The sequence below is a fragment of the Convolutriloba macropyga genome, chromosome 7, assembly GCF_964194025.1.
Source record: "Convolutriloba macropyga chromosome 7, txConMacr16.3, whole genome shotgun sequence".
Taxonomy (NCBI): domain Eukaryota; kingdom Metazoa; phylum Xenacoelomorpha; order Acoela; family Convolutidae; genus Convolutriloba; species Convolutriloba macropyga.
This window is the reverse complement of record NC_134474.1, coordinates 26,815,218-26,830,653: the sequence shown is the minus strand read 5'-3', so window position 1 is coordinate 26,830,653 and position 15,436 is coordinate 26,815,218. Positions and strand designations below refer to the sequence as shown.

Sequence of the window (15,436 nt, the reverse complement as noted above, 5' to 3'; positions counted from 1 at the left end):
TCTTCTTCAATTGCCTTTTTGTATTCACATTCTGCGGTGATCTTGTATTTAAAGGTCTTAAGGGGTCTAGCTGATAACAGTTTTTAATTTTTTCTAGTGAGTAATTAGTTGCTTCATCTATATCAATAATATATTTTTCATTCATGTCATTAATAAAGAAAACTCTCATTTTCTGACTAGACTTTATACCATAATCTTCATTATTCTCTAGAAAATTTCTATTGTGACTATATGAATGTGTAGTGAGGGCTATTTAGTTTTCTAAAAAAATAATTATATTCTTTACATTCATATTTAATTCTAGTATAGTTATTATCCTTAGTCTTAGTTATAGTTTTAGCTTTAGCAATAGCCTTGTTTTTGTCTACAAATTTATCTTCAGTAATGGTATTACATTAAGTAATGGTATTATCCTTAGTAATGGTTTCAGCGCTAGAACTAGCATCAGCAATATATAGATTTTTATCTCTAGTAAGAGTAACAGTGTTGCCCCTAACATCATTATCATGATCAACTTCATCATTTAAATAGCACTCTGATTGTTTTATGTGTTTACTTGTGACTGTGTGTTTAATAAACTCTTTCTTTGAATTGAATGACTGATTGCAAGTGATGCAAAACTGTACAGTGTTAGGACTTGAGTCATTCATTTCTCAAGGGAAATTTTTTAAGGAATGAAATATGATTTTTTAAAAAATTTTGAAAATGGCTTCAAAATGCGATAATGGTAAAAATCTAACATGGCAAGTATGTTGTGATAAATGCAGGGCGTGAATATTTTATATGTTATGATATAATAAGCATAAAAGATTGATAGAATTATATGCGTAAACATTATATTAATCCTGTTTTTTATATATCATGCAAAATGTGTGATAATTTTAATCAGATAACATCACTTAGATTTGGTATAGATTGATGTGGGTTGTTTGCTTTTTAAATAGATATAGTTTTGGTCATACTGAAAACCAGTTCCGGGAACATGTATATGAGTATAACGTTCAGTTACGTAAAGCTGCTTCACAGATGGGGCTAAGAAAAGAAATAAACAATAACTAATTTTACAACATTTAAGCTGGTATTTTTTGTTCAATTTGTTTTAGTGACTTGGTTTCACAAGCTTTTTACTTGGTCTCACTAGATACACCAGTATCTGGGATACGTCGACTGAAGACGATTGCGATAGAACCCGAGCAATCTCTCTAAGGTTTAATTACCAGCTTAACCCCGATAAGGGTTAATTACTAGCTTAACTCTGTAATAGTGGATTGCACTAAATGAAAGAAATGATAGTATTAAAAAAATATGAGATTGGAATTTGGGTAATGTTTATAAGTAGTAGTGAATATATCCAATAAGATAGTGTTGGATAAAACAGGGGTAGCGATTAGGCCTAAGGTTTGGACCATTCCTATCGTATACTTCAGCATCTTAGGAATTGTCCAAGACACAGGGCTGGTCGTACCCCAGTTTTCACCGCTACTGCCTGGATCCGGAAATAAAACATTTTTCGAGCTACTTTTTCCAATTATTTTTGAGAACACTGGTTGATGTTCACATTCTGTTGTTGTTTTTTTTATAGAATCCCTTCCGATGTAATAACTTTCAGCATAGATTTTCAAAAAAGGAACAAAAAATTCAGTTAATCAGGGATTGTTGTTCTCCCTATAGCTCCATGTCCAATAACGTGAGCCCCAACTTTTTTTACTATGCAATTCGAAGGCCTTTTATTAAATATGCCTTTTGAATGAGAAATTAAATGTTAGTCCGCGACAGTTGGGAATAGAGATACTTGAAGGAATGTGACTGGAAAGCCATTTTGCAGTAAACTGTGATAATGTGAGTTACATTAAGTAATTCTAAATTTTTATGCTTTGTTGTTTTCTGCTAATCATTGGCCTAACATACAAAAAACGGTCATATTGGTCTCCGGCTCTCTTAATTTGGATGTCTTGTTTTTTCACACCCTTAATTTTTTAGTTTTTTTCGCAAAATCAAACCAATATGTTGAAATTAGATGCTTCTCTTCTTAATTGGCTCTGCTCCACATTTCAAATTATTATACTTTACTAATTTTCAACCTTACCAAGCTACACCCATCTTTTTACTTAAAAATGTGAAAAGTAAACACCCCATCCCTGAAAATATGTTAAAAAATCTCTTCTCTTTGCGGATTTTTGCTCCGGTTTTGTCACAAATTTGAAAGACGAGATTTATTTTTATTGGGCTTAAAAAGTGGGCACAATTGAACACATCAAGTTGTCAGTGAAAAAATTTCAGTTTTAACTGCTTCGACAGTGTCTTCTAGCAGAACAAAATAGATTTGTTTTCGCCATTTGTCGTTATATTTGCTTTTTTGTAGTCTTAAGATAGGTTTGTCATTTTTGGAGTTCTTAGCGGTTTCCTATTGATGGGCATAAGAACCTATTTACTGATTACTGATTATAACTAGAAGTTAAAATTTTTTCAAGACTTTGAAATCAGATTTTTATAAATTATTATACAGACTTAAGTTTTGTATTTGCTGTTCTCTGTACTTTTTTCAACGAGCTACCTAATCTCATTAAATAAATGTAGCATGTCAAACTGAGGCTGTCCAGGAAAGTCACAACTTCACAACTGAAATTATCGATTGTTTTTCTGCGTTGCTTAACAGCCCCGACACCGCTTTTTTTTAATTCTGTCCTCATTTGTTGTTGTTTTTGTAGTCGTATCATAATTTCTGGATAATTTCAGATTTTAGTGGACTTTAGTGATTAATCAAAGAAACGTGTTTTCTGATTTCAGTTGGTAACTAAGTTTCTCATGGCTCTGGAATTAAATGTTCAAAAAATATGCAGACCTAAAGTTTAAATTTGCACTTTTCTGTTGTGTTTGGTCAACTATTTACCTACTCTCTTTTCTACAGGTCATATATCAAGTTTTTGGTGTTGAAGAAAGACACAATTGAACATATTTAAGGTTTTTGATTAATTGCTTTTTTTCCATAAGCTTCGATACCAGTTTTTTGCAAAAGAAAATCAGTTTAACATTTGAGTGTCGTCCTTTGTCGTTCCTTTTGTAGACGTATGAATGATTCTGAATACAGACAGACATGACTTTCGAGAAATAAAGGAATCAATTTTAGTTGACAGCTAATGCTTTTGTGTCTTTAATTTTAGTTGTTTTCAAAATATGAAAATGTATCTTTTTCAAAAACTTGTTACTTGGTCTCATTTTTTAGAGTTCCTATATCTCAATATTGGTGTTGAAAGAACAAACAATTGATATTGTCTTAGTTTTTTACGGAGGGGATTATGGTTTTAACTGATTTGACATAGTTTTCTTGGAATTTCTCTATTTTTCGTCTGAATATTCCAAAAAATCACAGGTGTCAATGTCTTCATATTGAGGTGTGCAACAACATATCTCAATTAAAAAGTTCAACTGATTTTTAGTGGTTGTCATTTTTTAAAAATATTTGTTTAAAAAAAAACAAATGTATAATTTAACCTTGTGGTTTTCGATTATTTCTGTCTACTTGTTAATGAGTCTCATCACGGAATGGCCTCATGTATTTTTCAAGTGGAGTACAAACTAGTTAGTTTGGTTTAGGTTTTGTGGACTCTGTTTTGACTTGGTTAATGTGCTTTTTTTTTCAACAAAACAGACGTTCAGTTTTGGATGTAAAAGTTTGTTGATGACATTTTTTTTGTTTGTCTTGTCTGGTTGACCTAATGGCAGGCCCTCTAATACGGCTTATTTACTGTTCTAAGTGATTTGAGTTGGAAATAATGTTTTCATTTGTAGACCAATTATTTTTGAGTAATTGAGATTTTTTGAACATTTTCTATCTCTTCCTCATTTGGTATACAATTAAGCCAATATTGTGTATACGGTGCAGAAAATTAGGTGCAAACGCACATTACCAAGCTTCCTTGTTTTTTTTATACAATCAATTTAACTTCCGAATCAACGGACGTATGAATAATCTGGAATTGTTAGCTAGCTCCCATGATTGGTGCGACGAAGGAACTTAAAGAAATTGTTTCCTAAAGGCCAAGATATGCTATCTAACTGCTTTGCCATATATACATGTTGAATAGGCTCGTGAGCGGTATAAGAGAAATATGGACCAATTCCGAGTCCAAAAAGTATAGGTAACAAGACTATGCTTCAAATCACTGAGAACTTCTGGCGTTAATCGAGAACCGTGCTCGAGCAGTTCGAGATGTCAAGCCAGAATTTCGAAGTTTTGGTGCATGCTCTAATTCAAGTGTTCAAGTGAACATCAATGCGAAATCACTGATTCGTGCGAACAATCGGTCATGTATGGAACTAGAACCTGATTTTCTGTAAATACTCATATTTGCTTTGACTTACGATTATGAACTGCATCAGGGGGTCTTATCTGCCCTAAGCAAGCAAACCACAGAAGAGGTGATTAAACAACATAAATCAAACAACAAACAAACCCCCGCACCCCCACCCCCGTGCTACAAGCCCTTCCCTGCAATGCGCAATCAATGAGCATCTATATATTGCTCTACGTTCTAAGAGTTGTTGGAGCTGCGAGAGACTATTGTCGAAAATCTAGAATAGAATTTGAAGTTCCAAGTCAAACATTATCTTTGGACCATTAAATTAAACATTTAATTTAGATTTTACATGCCTGCAACGTTTTAACAGCAGCTTTATTAGTTGCAAAATTATATAGAATGAAACGCCAATATTATTGTCTGAAAACGCCTTTTTAAATGTGACCTCAAAACTATCTACTGTTAGGTAAATTTTTATTATTTACTCAACCTTTCGAACACGATCTTTATCTTCTGCTCCCTGCTTGGAATAAATAAATCTACTACATTCCTTTGATCTTCACTACCTGCTTGTTATAACTAACTTCTCATCATTTCTTGGCGTCTAACTAACGACGGTGGAGCTCTAATAATTGATTACAACTGATAATCTTTTGTACTAACATCTCTTTCTCTATATTTTCTCTACTACTTCATTGAGTGTTAGTTACAGTTGTGATTTTGTCAAGAGAGTTTGTTCGATTTAGTCGATTTTGAAGTTAAGCCTGCGTTTGGCTTGAACATTCATTCAGTTGTATTTCATGTCAAAGTTGCTAATTACTTATTTACTGTAGATAAGAATTTGAGCTGTCAACAATATTTTGCCGTACTAACTTGGTGAGTGCAACTTGGAAAAACTATACGCACATTGGCAAATTAAATCGCATTAAAAATTAATCAAATGTTCCAAGATCTGATACTGTTTACGTTCAATTCAAAGTTAGCATTCGATTTATTGTTCTTTGGGGGCTACGAATTTTCAGCTATCCGTGCTTTGCTTTTTGTGAAGTCAATTTTGGGCAATCAATTTCTCCTGCGAAGATATACAAAAGGTTTACCTTTGAAAATCTCTTGCAAAACTGAATCCGTTTCCAAATAGACATTCAATTTTTTCAGTTCTGAAGAAATATTAAGATGTCAAATTTTCAAAATTTTCTAATTTTTCGACCGTTTACGCTTCCTGCACACGCATGTGCTATATTATTATATATACTTTCGATGTATTGTGACAATAGTTTAAAAAACGCTATATGGAAGTAACTTCAAAATTAAGCAGGCTCAAAAAGTGCTAGAATTTTTTATATTTTGTTCAAAAATATGTTGATTAGCCTTACGCCGCGATTCATTAGCCTTACGCTGTAAACGAAATCATTTTAATAATTGATCATAAAAAGGCAAATTCATGGTTAGAAAGTTCTCAAGAATTGGTAATTGACAAAACTTTTTTCTCATTTTAATCTTTGATCAATATTAATAAATTTGAGAATTCTAGCTGTAAGTTAAATGAATGCAGAAAGACCATGGGAGGAGGTGACATAAATCGTGGACAGATGTGACGAAGTATTGTCACGTTTGTTCACGATTTGGTCAAAATGGCCGATAAATGCCAACTTTTGCGTTTTTGGCGTAATGAGGAATTAGGGTGTTTATAATACAATCATAGGGTTTCTTAGGTTGAAATATTTCTAACTGTGAAATTAGAGATAGATTTTATCTATGTGAAAAGTTTTCTGACCGTTTATTTTGCTAGCCCAACAGAACAAAAACATTAGTACAGATACGTTTTTCGTAATCTAAATGTTTAACATCAACGGATATTCATACAAAAAACGCGTTAGCTTGGTTATACATGATTGTGATATATACCTGAATTATTGACCAGCAGTGTTATAATCTTTGTTTGTCTTCTATCACTATTACTTCTATCTTTTCTAACTATTTCAGATGCAGGTTCTGAGCAGATTCCATCTAATTCTCTCAATTTCAAAACATCTTTCTGCAACTTTATTCTAACACTCTATCTCTTCTAACTCTTTCATGCAACTTCTTCAATTGTTTTTGTAAGTCAATCTAATAAACCAATCACAATCCATTTCTAAATATCTACAAATTCATTTTACCATATCAGAATTTCAACCAACAGAAAAGTGTAATTCATATCAAATCTGGATTGGGAATTTGTATATGACACTGCGCCTCTATAAAAAGAACAATGTGACTCTTTTAAAAGAACAATATAGCAATATGTCTTTTTAAAAGAACAATGTGCCTCTCAAAAAGATCACTGCGCCTCTATAAAATTTTCACGCGAACTTTAGGTTAAAATTAGAAAGCGCCTTGCAGCAACCTTTACTTCGTGCAAGCTATATAAATTATATTAAAGTGTTTTTGTTTTTTTTAAGCTGATTTGAGATTATTGGCCAAGTGCTGGCAAAATAGGTCGACGTCGTAAGATGGTTGCCTTACTTGGAGTTCCTCTCATTGTGGAACTGTAGGTCCAAGAAGCTTTGAGAATTGTTTGCTCGTGATGACAACGTTCTCTGCTGTCAGTCGGTTTCCAGGTTGTAGCATAAGTGTCTGCCTTTCATCTTCTGTTACCACTAGTATTTGTCGTGGGTGAATTCCGATTGAGCCCACAACAAACAACCACGCATTTTTGAATATCGTCGACTATACTTTTGACAAACGTAATTTATGAGAGCGTGTAATAACATTGAGATTATAAAAGAGATTGTGCCAATTATGACAGACTTTTTCCAAGTCTCACTTTGCGTGAAACGATTCTTTAAGCTAGGTCAAATAATCTGCGTATTCATTAAAATTGGTTGGGCGATTTCATCTAATTTGTTCAACGATGGTCTTTGGTGGTCAGGAATTTCTGACATTTGGATTTGTATTTCCTCAATGAACTGTTGTCTTGCTTGAGCAATGGTTGCAAAATGTGGCAGGTTGTCAATTGCCGGAACTTTTGATAGAAGATGTTTCAAAGGGTCAGTTAGTTTAATGTCCAGTTTTTGAAGCGTTGTGTTTTGGCATGAAAACATATCTGCTCTGATTTCTAAAAATGTGGTTTCAAGTTTTGTTCCGCATTGAAGTTCAATGATGCAGACTTGGCATCCTGGTAAAGGTGTTCTTTTCAAAGGATCATGGTTTATTATTTGGCTTATGTACATTTTGAAATTCGATGATGCTGATGTTATCAACCACTTTCCATTTCCCAAATTTCTCGCCTTTTCTTTCAGTGGCAGCTTTGCGGTTTTGATTTAGCACTTTTGTAGAGCAGTTAGGTGATTGTTGATCAATAGTGATCCGAGACATGTATCCTGAGCTGTTTCTAGAGAGAAACCGTTTATACACACGGAAAAGCTGCTCGATCCGACACATCGATTGATTTCATCTTGTGAAAGTAACGCTATTTTTTGAGTAGAAGAAACTGCTATAAAATCGGATTCAATAAAATATTGTGATGCATGACCGTCTGTTCCGTCATTACGCATCGGTATAGGTACTGCTTTATACAAATTTAAGTTAGTCGCTGCAGTGACAAATGGAATGGCTAATGTGAAGTACATCCCATCGTCAACTATGGCGACATTTCTCAGTATTTTTGTTTCGTAGTAGGTTAAAATTTGTGTTATTGGTATAGCCAATGAAAGACGTTTGTTCGTGTCTGATTGCCAATGGTTTACATCTCGAAGAATTTCTTCTAAGTCTGATCTTGGCAGGAGTGCCATGGGAATCAATTTGTTTACCATAATCATCACTGAGTTCAAGATTGTTAGCTTATAACTGTAGATTGCAACACGGTACATTTTAAGTTCGTTTAGCAAAGCTGAAAACGATCCCAGAAGACTCGCCTGTACTTGAAGCATTTGGTCCCTTGCATAGAATAGTTGAGAGCATGCCATCAACGATCTTGAATTATTTTGGATAATGTCCACTGCCTTCATCAACACCATTGAGTGATTTTTCTGCGTCTGAATAATTCGCTTTTGCACTGAATCTACATCTTCAAGTTGATCAGCGATGAGATGCATTTTTGCGTTGACTTTACCTTTAACTTCCGCCCACCGGTGGTTGTTTAATTCAATCTGAGAAAAAGCGAAGTCGATGTCTTCACGATCTCGACTGGACCCTCCGCAGGCTCCAAAAATGCTGCCAAGAGAGCACGCTATTCCTGCTCCTGCAGTAACCGCTGTAAGTGCTCCTAAAGCAATTAAGCCGGCTCCTCTTTTTGTTCGTTCGCTATCAGTTTGCTTAGTTGTTTGCTCTTCTGTTCCCAATATTCTCCGAATCTCGCTTTTCATGTTTAATATTTCGAGTTGAACTGATTTGAATTCGTTTTCTGAGTGATGAAGAAGATAATCAAAGTTTAAACTGGTTTCATTTGTTATCATGTGATCAAGTTGACAACGAAATGAATAGTCATTCCAAGAATTTTTCAAAAGTAACGAAAGATTTCTGCCGAGAATTGATTTTCCAACGAGACATTCAATCTTGGGAAGGGAACGAGAAATTGGATGTTCACGAATTTTTCTGCTAGTAGTAGCTTTTGTTGATATATGAAATCAATTCCTTTCTGTGATTCGATTTTGTTGTCATTTTAGCAGATGTGCATTATAAGTGTGAGAAATATTAGGTATTTCCAAGAAATCATTTTGGAGGTTTCTTTTCGAAAGATTGAAAGCTGCAGGGCTTACTATTATTTTCAGGTGGCCAGTCTAAAAACACTTTATGCCTGCAGAAGTATACATACTTAACTAATAAATAGGCGAAAATGTCGAAGTTTTTCATGGCTGTGAACATTTTGAGGCAATGTTAAGAAACTTTTTATGACTGCTGCTCGGTGCAATAATAATCCCGCGGCAAAAGAGGTGTTTTTGAAAGACAAAACCTCTTAAGATTTTGTTCGAGCAGTCTTTATTGTCAAGCCAAATTTACTTTCCTTAGGAATGTTTTGTCGTTATTTAATCGACTGTATAACTTAGTCTAAGACATCGCTACATGTAGACGTCACAAGATCTCAAGCCACCCCTTTTTATCTTGAGGATCTCTAACTTTATGAACTGGTAATATCTCAACATTGAAATGAATTTGCAAGTATTTTGCAAAACTTGAACTAAAATTTTTCTAATAGAGGCGCATTTTTTTTTGTAAGTCACATTGTTGAGTTTTACTTACTGATAAAATAATGCAAGTAATTTTGATTATTCAGGAGCTGTAATGTTGTGCGCTTGAATTGTGCTCTATGTAAATCTGCACACTGGTAATATATTTTCAAAATCCAATTGTGGATTAACACGGTAAGAATGCTTTGATTTCGAGAAAGATTATCATTAAGGTGTGTTTATTCATCACTTTGAGTTACTGTTGTATTCCAAAGCAAGTTTCAACTGACTAAAATAGTTTTTTGTTCCGATCAAATGATGTACTTGGAAGATGGAGTAATCGTATTTGAAGCGACTTCTGTGGAATATCTTTGCCCTGAGTCGGAGACAATTGACTATGATAATAGTTTGGTTCTTTCTGCTGTCGTTCGGTCACTCTGGTGTTTGTTGCTGGCCACGTTTAATGGAATTTATAATGGCATTTGTAATAGCCTAATAGCGTTTGTAATAATGGGAAATTGTTGATAGATGTTGGTAAAACTCTTCCTTTTTTGTTTAAGTTCTCGAGTAACAGTGTTTTCTGATTTTACAAAACTTAACATAGCAATATTTATTTTCAAATAATGGCACAAACAAGGGCTAAATCAAATTTAGCAAGCGTTCATGAAAGAATAACAGCTTTCAATAATAAATTTCGAAATCCAGAAGCATTGAAACAGCTCGGTTGGGAGAATGTCCCAATTGTTGATGTAAAATGTTCTTCTTCGTGGATTGAAGCTACAAATGAAATTGCGTCTAGTGGATATTCCCATTACATAATTAACGATTGGGTTAACAAACCAATTGCGTTAGCAAATCACCGGCTTTTTCAGTTTGATAATAATTTTGTAAATACTTTAAGTGAAATTAATAATGAAATCGAGTTTACTGAACAAATTGATAATTATTTTCACGTTCCTTCAAATATTATTTCAAATGGTCGAGAATCTCGAATTTACGAGAAAATATATTGTCCCGATTCTGATATTAATAAATTTTCCTTGTGTTACAGTTTGTCAGTAAATGGTTTAGTAATTCCAAATTCTCTTAAAGAGACAAAAATTGATGGAATTATCCAGTTTAATAGTTGGATTACAGATGGTCATATTGAAACCGGTGGCGATGACTCAATTTCAGTAACACTTTTTGGCGAAAAACTTTATTTTATCTGCGCTCCTGGAACACATTCCGTAAAATTTGAAAAAATTAATTCGAAATATTGATGATTTTATATCGTTTGTTGGAACTGGTCCCGAGAGTTCTGCTGTTAAATCTAATATCAACTTTTACATTCCACAACCAGATTTAATCCTTTGTCAGCCCAGTTTGGCTTCCCACGCTGTTTTAACGTCAACTTTAGGCGTATCTTTTGTATGGGGATGGGAAGCTTGTAATTTACGCGATTCTGAAAGAGTTAATCGCACACTTTATTATTATGGTTCTGGTATCAAACACGGTGGTTATAAAAGTTTGTTGAATTATGCTGGGTTAGAAGGCGCTCTCCAGTTTAGTAAGGAAGTGGATAAAACTCGTAACGCTGGTTACAGTGGTTTATCGGAACATTTGTACGCGTTTAAGCAGTCTGGGCAACAGTATTCAGAAAATAGTACAAGAAAGTGTGGTCACAAAGCTGGTATATCTGGAGTCAATAAACGTATGAAACTTAGCTTCAGGTTTCCGAACAACAAGCGCAAGTAACTGGAGGACTGTTCAAAGAGAGAAGGTTCATAACTTTGTGTTTAGGTGACTAATTTCTTTCTAAAATAGGATTTTATATTTAGATTCATGGAAGAAGCACATAAAGAAATTCATTTGGCGTAATTGTGAGTCAACGCAATGCGTTGGATTGCCAGAAATTGCTCAACTGAGTTGTACTAAGTACTGTACTGCGCTTGCTAACAAACGAAGCATGCATATGGCCTTTCCAAAATGGCATGAATCAACAGTGTTGGACGGGAAGTTCAGCTTGTGAGTAGTTGTTACAGTAAGTAATTCTAAATCCCCTTGTCTGTGTGTAAAGGTACATAATCAAAAGTTATATCGGTGGAAAGGCCAGATTCAGCCAAGAAGCGCTCAGGATGTACTTTTTTGATTTTTGACTTTGATTTTGAATAATTAGCAGATTTTGATTAATTAATGTATCAACATTAGGGAACTTGTCGTTCATGCCTAAACATTCATGAACTTGGGTTGTGGTTTGGTCTGGAATCTGTTTAATCCAAACTACTCTAAGGCAAATTTGGAATGATTTGCTCATTCAAGCATGATGGCACTGTTTGAACTGGCTTTTGACTCGTAAATGGAGTAATTTATAAGCGGAGAATGAATGTTAAAGAAATAATGAATGACACTTAATTTTTTAATTAAGATTAAGGAAAAGCAAACAATTATGAAAATTGGAAATGCTGCGTTTGCTTACGTACGCGACCGTATCGCGAGACTGTTTGTGCTACTTGAAGGGAACTTGATGTTGTTGGTTTTTGTGGTTGTGGTATGCGTGTTTGAACTGTAGGTGCTGTGTTTGCTGTTTGTTGCTTTGCCAACTCACGTTCATGTCGCTTTTCCTTCAAAAGTTTAGCTAGGTTTGAAACTGGTATATTAGATGTTGTTGGAATTTCTGTAATATTGTGTTCATTTTGCACAGATTAAGGACTGGACTGCGGAGTACGTGATGTGCTGGATTGTTTTTCCGAGTCGGGTGTATAAAATGGTGAAGTATCAGCTGTACTTTCTGTATTAGGTGTTTTTGGCGAATCTTCTGCAGTCCTATTCCTTACATTTTCCGCTTCACGGTTTGACTTAGTTTCTGCTTTTATTGTTGAATGGACTTTCACTTGTCGATTTTTGTCATAAGAAAAAGTTAATTCCTCAAGTGTGTGGTCAAAGATGTTTGGTTCACGCAGTGCCTCAGGTATCATAGGGTCTGCTGTAAACAATTTTTCATCAATATACCGCAGATCTTGAATTTTATATTGTGGTTTAATGGGTTTGAGTCTAACTCTATGAACGATTTGCGTGTTATTTGTATTTAGTTTTCTTATTAAATAGTTACTTCGAGTAAGAACTTTTTCATTTCTAAATAATCCCGTGCATTTGCTTTCTAAGTTACTAATCTTTTCGTGTTCTGTAGAGAGTTTTGGGCTGAGCAACATGCAATAGTCATGTAATTTTAATGGTGCAGCTTAGGCTTTTCTGTCATAATATTCCCGATGTTTGTTGAAAGAATTAACTAAGTTTTCTTTGGTTTGACCGAATGATGTCGCCATTTTGCTTTGGATATCGGAATTATAGTCATATTGGCATTGCTGGTGGTATATATTTTTGTTACTGAAGCGTAAATCTAATGGATTTTTCGGTATTCTACCGTGGAAGATAAGAGTTGGAGGGCAAGCTATTGTAGAATGGTAACTAGTGTTGTGTTGAAACACTGCGAAATCTACATATTTATGCCAATCCCTTGGCAGTTGGTTTTCATAAATTCGTAAATAGCGTTTCAGTGGGCCGTGGGACCTTTCTAAAGCTCCGATTGTTTGAGCTTGTTTTACAGTATCATTTTTAATTTCTAAAAGCTTTGAGAGCTCTTCTAACATTCGCGAAGTAAATTGTGTGCCTTGATCTGTAAGTATGACTAATGGTATATAGGAATGTCGCATAAACCATTGCATAAGGAATTTACAGACTGTTTCAGCTGAGATTGAAGTTAAGGGCTGTGCAAACATATATTTAGAAAACACGTCCATTCCTGTTAGTATATACGAGTAGCCTCCAGACTTTGGTAATTGGCCAACTATGTCAATTTGTAACATGTCTGCGGGTAGGCTTGTATTAGAACTAACGGGGGATAACGGCATAGTTAGTGTTTCGTGTTTTGGCGATTTAGCTTGTAAACATGTGAGGCAATTGTTTATATAGGTAATCAAAAATTCTGTGTAGCCCGGGAAATAGAATTTCCTTCAGAACTCGTGAATGGTCTTTTGTATGCCTAAATGTCCCTTAAGCTTAGAGTTTTGAATCCGGTATATAAGTTCTGTTCGCAGTTGTTTTGGAATGACAATCTGTTTGATAAAATTTCTTCCTGAATGGTCATAAAATTTTCGGCAAAGTATGTTTCCATCAAGAATTAAACGATTCAACGCTTTTTGAATATCTTGGTCCTTCGACTGTTCATTGAACATATCAATTGCTTTTAAGCACTCACTCAATTCAAATTTATCTAGGGGGTTTTCTTCCGATAATTTGTTGATACTCTGATCTTTCGGCTCAATGAAGGAATTCAACTCAATTGTACTACAAGTTTCCTCACTGTCAATAGTTATAAGAGGAACGTGAACTGCTGTTGTTAATATTGTAAGACTATTATCTGGTGTTTGCGCTAGTACTTCAACTTCAATGTCTCTTATGGGAATTCGATCGCTTAGCTTCAGCTTTAATTTGGTGTTAGGATTAACATGATTGCGTGATAGATAGTCTGCGGCTGCGTTAGCTTTTCCAGAAATATGTCCTAATACAAAGTTAAAAGATAATACATAGTCAACGGCGTTCCATAAGCTTCCCGGTAATTTCTTCGTCTGAAAGAATTGTGTGACACTTTTGTTATCTGTTAGGTCTATTACTGGTTTTGTTGACACTCCCCATATGTAGTGCTCAAAAGACTCAAAGGTTAAATATATTCCGAGGAATTCTTTGGCATAATTTGAGTGTTTAAGTTGCGCTGGCGAAAACAAATGCGAGCCAAAAGAAACAGCTGCGTAAGTTTTATCCTTGTTTAATTCTTCAGATTCTAAATTCTCTTCGATTAATAAGATAAAACCTGCTGCGTAAAAGCTGGCATCAGAAACGATTATGAACTGGCAACCTGGTTGAGCTAATTTCAACGACATTGAACAAGCTTTAATTAAGTCATTTTTGAGAGTAGCCAGAGATTCATGATGGTTGTTCGCAATGTCAAATTCACTTTCTTTTCGTAGTGATTTGAAGAAAGGATGCAGTTTAAGTGCAAGATTTGGTATAAATTTTTGAAAATATTGCATGAATCCAATCAATCGACGAACTTTTTTTATGGTTTTTGGCATTCTAACATTTGCAAGGAATTTTTCAACTTTCGGTTTATTAGGACTAATGCCAGAGGCTGATATTTCATGTCCAAGAAATCGTATTTTTGCAATGCCAAATTGGCATTTTTCGATTGAGAGTTTAAAACCTAAATTTTGAATGCAGCAGAAAATTTGTTCTAAATTATCGATCAACGTGTTTCCATCTTTTGCACCACTTCCAGGTCATCGAAATAAACAAAAGACTTATCACTAGCAACACAAGACTGTAAATGCTTACTCACACAAGAACTGAATGCTGTTGGTGATCGGCTGAGTCCTTGTGCTAGTCTCCTGAACGCAAAGGTTCTACCTCCAAAATTAAATGCCAGTAGTTGCACACTCAAATTATCCGCCATTTGCATTGAGAAATAGGCTTGGCTGCAATCCGTTTTTGCGAAGATCGTTTTTCCTGCTAGATGCGCTGTCGCGTCGGCCATTGTTGGTATAGGATAATTGTTGCCGTTATGATTATGGCGTAGCAAGTGGTTTATACGTCTAAGGTCAATTAAAAATCTGAGTTTTCCTGAAGATTTTCTGTGAGCAAATACTGGAGACGAGTAACGTGAGAAAGGTAGAGTAGTAATAGTATCGTAGTACTGCATAAATGCTATTTCTACAATCAGTTCGGCTCTGAGGTGTATTGGTGTTGCTGGGTTTGGTGAGTAGATTGGTCTATTGTGCTCCGGTGTCAGTTTAACTGGACAGTCCGTGTTTTTCCCCAAGGTCCAATCTATGTCGAGCGAATATTTTTTAGTATTTGACCAATAAATTTTCCATATGTATCTTTTGTTCATGCGAAAATATTGAGTCAGTCCAATCAAATTTGGAAAGAAACTTAGTTCTATTTTCTTTATCTACT

General features: G+C 34.8%; 1 protein-coding gene across 4 annotated transcripts in view; it reads left to right on the top strand.

Moving 5' to 3' along the window:
• Positions 1 to 4,575: 4,575 nt before the first annotated feature.
• The window catches only part of LOC142342738 (organic cation transporter protein-like), a 57,038-nt gene continuing 46,177 nt past the window's right edge, over positions 4,576 to 15,436 (top strand). Inside the window, exon 1 of one of the 4 annotated variants that reach the window (XM_075394263.1) lies at positions 4,576 to 4,764. The gene's annotated coding sequence lies outside the window, so the exon portion shown is untranslated. The other 3 variants (XM_075394260.1, XM_075394262.1, XM_075394261.1) reach the window with 3 other exon arrangements.